Raw genomic sequence first — 6,077 nt, 5'->3', positions numbered from 1 at the left:
TGTCTGTCTCTTTTTCTGAGCAAGTGATAAAGAATTTTGGTATATACGTCCATCCATGCATTGTAGGTATAGAAGAAATAATCAAAGAGTAATCAAGGGAACCAAGGTTATAGCGGTAATCAAAAGAATGTAATCCAGGGACAAGGACGAGACATGGAAAACAGACATACACAACAAAGAACATAAAGTAACTAAAATAATACATACAAAGCAAATGAGCAACTCGGACTCCACTAAAAACTGGGAGCATGGACCAGGTGCACCGGTAGGGTAAGCGTCCTCTGCTTTTCTAGAAACACCCGCCGAGTTGCTCATAAAAAGTCGGGTCCGGGGTAGACAAACGAGGAAAGGAAAATTATGACCTGTTGAATAAATCAGTTTTCATGGTGCTGATGGATACACCATAACGATCCACGAGTTCATGATGACGACCATAAAACTTCTGTAGTGATGACTTCAATCTTGTAGCAACATAACCCTGTTCCAGAAGCCTATTTGTTAGAGTTCTAGCGCGATACAAAAAGTCTGCGTAGTACCGGCAAGCTCTGGCATAACATACGAGTTGTGATATGAACACTCCATACGCAGGTGCTGAAGGGATGTTGCCACAGATGAAAGGAAAGTTGACAATTCTGAACGAATTAATCAAAGTAACAAAGATTCGGGCGATAATCAAATGATGAGTTTTTTTATTCCGTTTTTCGACAAAAATACACCATCTATCACGTGGTTTGTGTTTATTTGTGTCCCTTTTTTAGTGTGCCAATCAAAATGTAACTGAGACATATTAATTGAAGTAATAAATATTGAAAAAGAAAAAACGTCACGATATCGGTAAAATAGAACGTTACAGAGAATATACTGTATAAGACCATGGATCTTGATCTAAAGAGTTCATTTGTTTGGGTCATTATTGTTTGTGTTCTTGTATTTTGTTTTTGTTTTTCGTTTGTTTCGTTTTGTTTTTTTAGCATACGGGTTGAGTCATTTCCAATAGGATACATACATGTATAGATATGTATGACAGTTGTTACTGTACTGACTCCGTATGCTTATAATTAATTGCTTCATTCGTACAGGTTATATTTGATTAAGATATCTAAAATATCCGGGATAAAGCCTATGCGATTTCGATTGTCTGTTAGGCATGTAAAAAGTCTGTGTAGGAAGATAGTTTTCGCCAAGCAGCTATTATCCAACTTGCAAAGTTTGCCGAAGAAATAAAGTTTGCGTTTTTCGATTTCACTTGTTATGCTGCGTAACCCAACCATACTTTCGCAAATGTCCGATCGCGTGAGTGTGCTGAACTTTTGTGCATGTTTGACAACAAAATGTTGAAATCTATTTAGAAGTGCTAGCTCGGTATTCGTTCCATACTTCACAACCGCATAGAACGGCGGGTATAACAACAGATCTATATAATTTTATAAGCACTGACGGATTTGTATTTCCACATCAGATATTGGCAATTGCAAAATAAATGTTTCTACCTTTCCTACAAACGTTATTAAAATACATATTCAGTGTATTTATATCAACGAACTGTGTACACTAATTTGCAGAACCATTTTCGTAAAATGATAGCAAGACATGTCTGGCTACGTCACCCTAATTAATGTCTGAACGTACGTATCTTCAATATATATAGAAACAGTAAACAAGTTAAAACTTCAGTGTAGGTTAAAAATTCCATAAAGTAATAATACTTCTGTTGGCTAAGTTCAGTATGCTAAAAGATAGAAAATCAATGACATGTAGCCCATAATAAGAAGGTGCACATACTAAATATGCATTTAAACACAGTGCAGAGATTGCATAATATTCGTCTCATGCATTTGAAGTTAAGACCAAAATAGATACTATTTACAACATATTCAGTGACCAAAATGGCTATAAATTCAACATTACATATTTTAAATGAAGATACACATTTTATATGTTAGTGAAATCCATTTTGAGTTGCAGATTACACAAAAATGATATCCTAAACATGACGGACTGACGGAGTGAAGCGTCATGCAGACATGTTTTCATCATTGGTGACCCAGGTAAAAGATGATTCAACTACACATTTTAACTAAGAAATAAACAAAACATCAAAACAAATTTCATTGACGCCTAATCAATACAAAAGGTTCCAACGTGTAGGTATATCTGGTAAATATGAGTCAGCCTTCAATACAGTGTACATCTGTTTTCCTTTTTCAAATTGACTAACCTACTTAAAACTGTTCGAGAAGTTATTCACCACTTTTTATCATTTTGAACTAAAAGCTGAACTATGCTAATGACGTGTAATCTGGTCATAATGATAGACTACCCGCCGAATGAAGGGGTTTCTCATTGAACTTAAATGTTTTTTACAAAATATCTTTATTGTATGTTAACAGAAATGTCTTTTAAAAACAATGTCGATTGACTTTCATTTTCGTAATTGAACGAGCAATGATTTATCCGCAAGTAAATTGTTTAATTTACCCGAACCCTGCATTACACCTCATAATGAGAAATTCCTGTTACCTGCGAAAGGTAACAGATGGCTTGTTTTGTTACTTAAATTAGTAACATTACCTCATATATGTAGGACGTAAACATTAAGCCACGTGACTCATTTCTTTGTATACAAATACAGCTGCGAGGGACTAAGCAAGACAAAGCATCAGAATTGCAAGCACAATGTCGAACGTTTTTATTTCAAATTATTGTGACGAAAGTGATCTTTATAGCATAGATCAACACAAATTTATCCATGCTGGCCACAGTGGTAAGGGACGCTCAAAACGCGAGGTTAGACAACACACCAATGGATTCGATCCTAACGGGCATACTCGTAAAGCAGTCCAGAAACTTGTGAACAATAAACAGAAGAAAACAAACGAATGAATGATTTACAAGGTAAGGTTTGATTTTTTTTTATTTGAATTTATCTATCTTTAAGAACGTTAATATGTAGGTAAAACTATAATTTTGTCATTAAGGAAACAACTGAAGCTTATTAGTTCATAAATACCAGTCTACATAGTTAAGCAAAGTTTTGAAACGATTTTCCTTTTTTCAATCGTAATTAATCACACAAATATTGAAATTTTCATTGTTCAATCGTTATCTATAGTTCATACATAGTCTTTAAGACTAGCATAACTAAATGGACAGTTAATTAATAATTCGCTTTCAAATGTTTTCAAATTCGTACCAAATAAAAAAAAAAAGTTTTGTATAAGAGATTTTCGAAGTACAAAAAATTTATTTGAAATTTAAAGAAATTGTTTTGGTATTCTTTCCCTTTTTTATAAAAACATCTAAGATCATTACAATTATGTAAAATACTCAACGAGAATGGAACAACTACCAATATTGGTATATCACAAATTGAATACAACTCAAAAATAGTACGTCTTTTTTTTATTGCAGTCCTAACTTGATAATTATGGAAACGGAATAAATGAAGTGGAACGGACTTGAATGAGATGACGGACACGGATCTGTTAGTGTTGGTAATACTTCCGATTACAGACGCGCATTATAGATATACCGACTGTGCATAAATTAATGTCCGACTGATATGATCTTTCGACGACATGACTGGCATGTCTTATTTGTCTGAAAAAGAGCCTTTATCAAAGTCTTTGGCATTGTTAAAATGTACAAGCCTTGGTAAAAAGCGTGAAATTACATTTAATAAAGCTAAAGAATTAAATCGTTTATTTTTTCTTTTGATTTTAATGATGCAAACATTTTTGAAATTTATGTTTAGGTGTCAGTATGCGATGTTTTCTTGGGCAAGTTGGCGGGTGTTTCTAGAAAAACAGTGGACGCTTACCCTACCGGTGCACCTTGTCAATGCTCCTCGATTTTAGTGGAGTCCTAGGTACTTATTTATTTATTTTTTGTTGTTGTATGTATTATGTTGGTTAGTTTGTGTTCTTTCTTGTGTTTGTCTGTTTTCCATGTCTGGTTGTTGGGGTCTATTTTTTAATATAATAGTCGTAATTCATTAAATATGTTCTCTTTGAACAAAGTTTGAATCATGGTCCTTGATTTCCCCTACAGCTGAATAACAATTAAAAACTTTCTTTTGTGGCAGCTTTGGCGTATGTTGTCCTGTTTTAATTGTTTTAATCAGTCTTATGCTACCTCAATCCGGGCCGAATCTTCAATCCATTGGGAGATATCTGCTTGCAACAATTTTGGCGCAGCGACGACATCTTTGCGTCAGTGTTGCGCTTGCTCTACTTGCATTTTTTACGAATGTGAACTCGTTTGCGCCAGATATTTCGTTTGATAAAAAATGAAAGGAAAAAGGATGCATGTATGAATATGAAATGAAATGCATTTATATATCTAAAAGTATAAATGCCATAAAAAAAAGTCGTTTGTAGTGATACATATTTTTTTCATACGAATCGACCTTGATATGATTACTAATACCGATAGCATGTGTTTCTGTTTACGCAAAACTGTCGTATGATTTACATAAGATAATCATGGGATATTTACATATATGCGATCCTCATGTAGAGGCAAGTCTAAATCTTCAAATAAGATTAATCCGATTTGACCTGCATTTGTAAAATCATCATGCGAACTTGAGTAACACATCAAAAGAGCAGTATGTATTTAAATTCCATGTGTAGCATCCCACAATATACGCAAAACAAAACACAAATCAAGTTTTAAAAATACGCATAGACACAAGTTTTATCTGAAATATGAATACATTGGATCCCTTAAAATAGTCTATAATTTATATATAATCACCATACCAAGTATCATGTTCACGAAGACACAGATGATACAAACAAAATAAATAAAAAAGCTTCGATTGTTTTTTGTTTTTTTTTTTCAAAGGAAAAAGGAAACATGCAATTAAACATCTAAGGTTTGAATAGAACCATCTAAGGTTTGAATAGTACCATCTAAGGTTTGAATAGAACCATCTAAGGTTTGAATATTGAACCATCTAAGGTTTGAATAGAACCATCTAAGGTTTGAATAGAACCATCTAAAGTTTGAATATTGAACCATCTAAGGTTTGAATAGAACCATCTAAGGTTTGAATATTGAACCATCTAAGGTTTGAATAGAACCATCTAAGGTTTGAATAGAACCATCTAAGGTTTGAATAGAACCATCTAAGGTTTGAATATTGAACCATCTAAGGTTTGAATAGTACCATCTAAGGTTTGAATAGAACCATCTAAGGTTTGAATATTGAACCATCTAAGGTTTGAATAGTACCATCTAAGGTTTGAATAGAACCATCTAAGGTTTGAATATTGAACCATCTAAGGTTTGAATAGTACCATCTAAGGTTTGTATAGAACCATCTAAGGTTTGAATATTGAACCATCTAAGGTTTGAATAGTACCATCTAAGGTTTGAATATTGAACCATCTAAGGTTTGAATAGAACCATCTAAGGTTTGAATAGAACCATCTAAGGTTAAAATAGAACCATCTAAGGTTTGAATAGAACCATCTAAGGTTTGAATAGAACCATCTAAGGTTTGAATATTGAACCATCTAAGGTTTGAATATTGAACCATCTAAGGTTTGAATAGTACCATCTAAGGTTTGAATAGAACCATCTAAGGTTTGAATATTGAACCATCTAAGGTTTGAATAGTACCATCTAAGGTTTGAATAGAACCATCTAAGGTTTGAATAGAACCATCTAAGGTTTGAATATTGAACCATCTAAGGTTTGAATAGAACCATCTAAGGTTTGAATAGAACCATCTAAGGTTTGAATATTGAACCATCTAAGGTTTGAATAGAACCATCTAAGGTTTGAATAGAACCATCTAAGGTTTGAATATTGAACCATCTAAGGTTTGAATAGTACCATCTAAGGTTTGAATAGAACCATCTAAGGTTTGAATATTGAACCATCTAAGGTTTGAATAGTACCATCTAAGGTTTGAATAGAACCATCTAAGGTTTGAATATTGAACCATCTAAGGTTTGAATAGAACCATCTAAGGTTTGAATATTGAACCATCTAAGGTTTGAATATTGAACCATCTAAGGTTTGAATAGAACCATCTAAGGTTTGAATAGTACCATCTAAGGTTTGAA

The 6,077-nt window shown here is 33.3% G+C and overlaps 1 long non-coding RNA gene across 1 annotated transcript; it reads left to right on the top strand.

The window, feature by feature from the left end:
* The first annotated feature begins 1,745 nt into the window (after positions 1-1,745).
* On the top strand, positions 1,746-3,697 carry LOC148603933 (uncharacterized). Its single transcript, XR_015916862.1, has 2 exons — positions 1,746-2,895; positions 3,412-3,697. It is a non-coding gene; the product is annotated as an uncharacterized LOC148603933 (long non-coding RNA).
* Positions 3,698-6,077: the final 2,380 nt, after the last annotated feature.

This window comes from Perna viridis, chromosome 11, assembly GCF_037379345.1.
Source record: "Perna viridis isolate PV_CMFRI_1.1 ecotype Kerala chromosome 11, ASM3737934v1, whole genome shotgun sequence".
NCBI classification, from domain to species: domain Eukaryota; kingdom Metazoa; phylum Mollusca; class Bivalvia; order Mytilida; family Mytilidae; genus Perna; species Perna viridis.
This window is presented reverse-complemented; position numbering and strand designations above follow the sequence as displayed.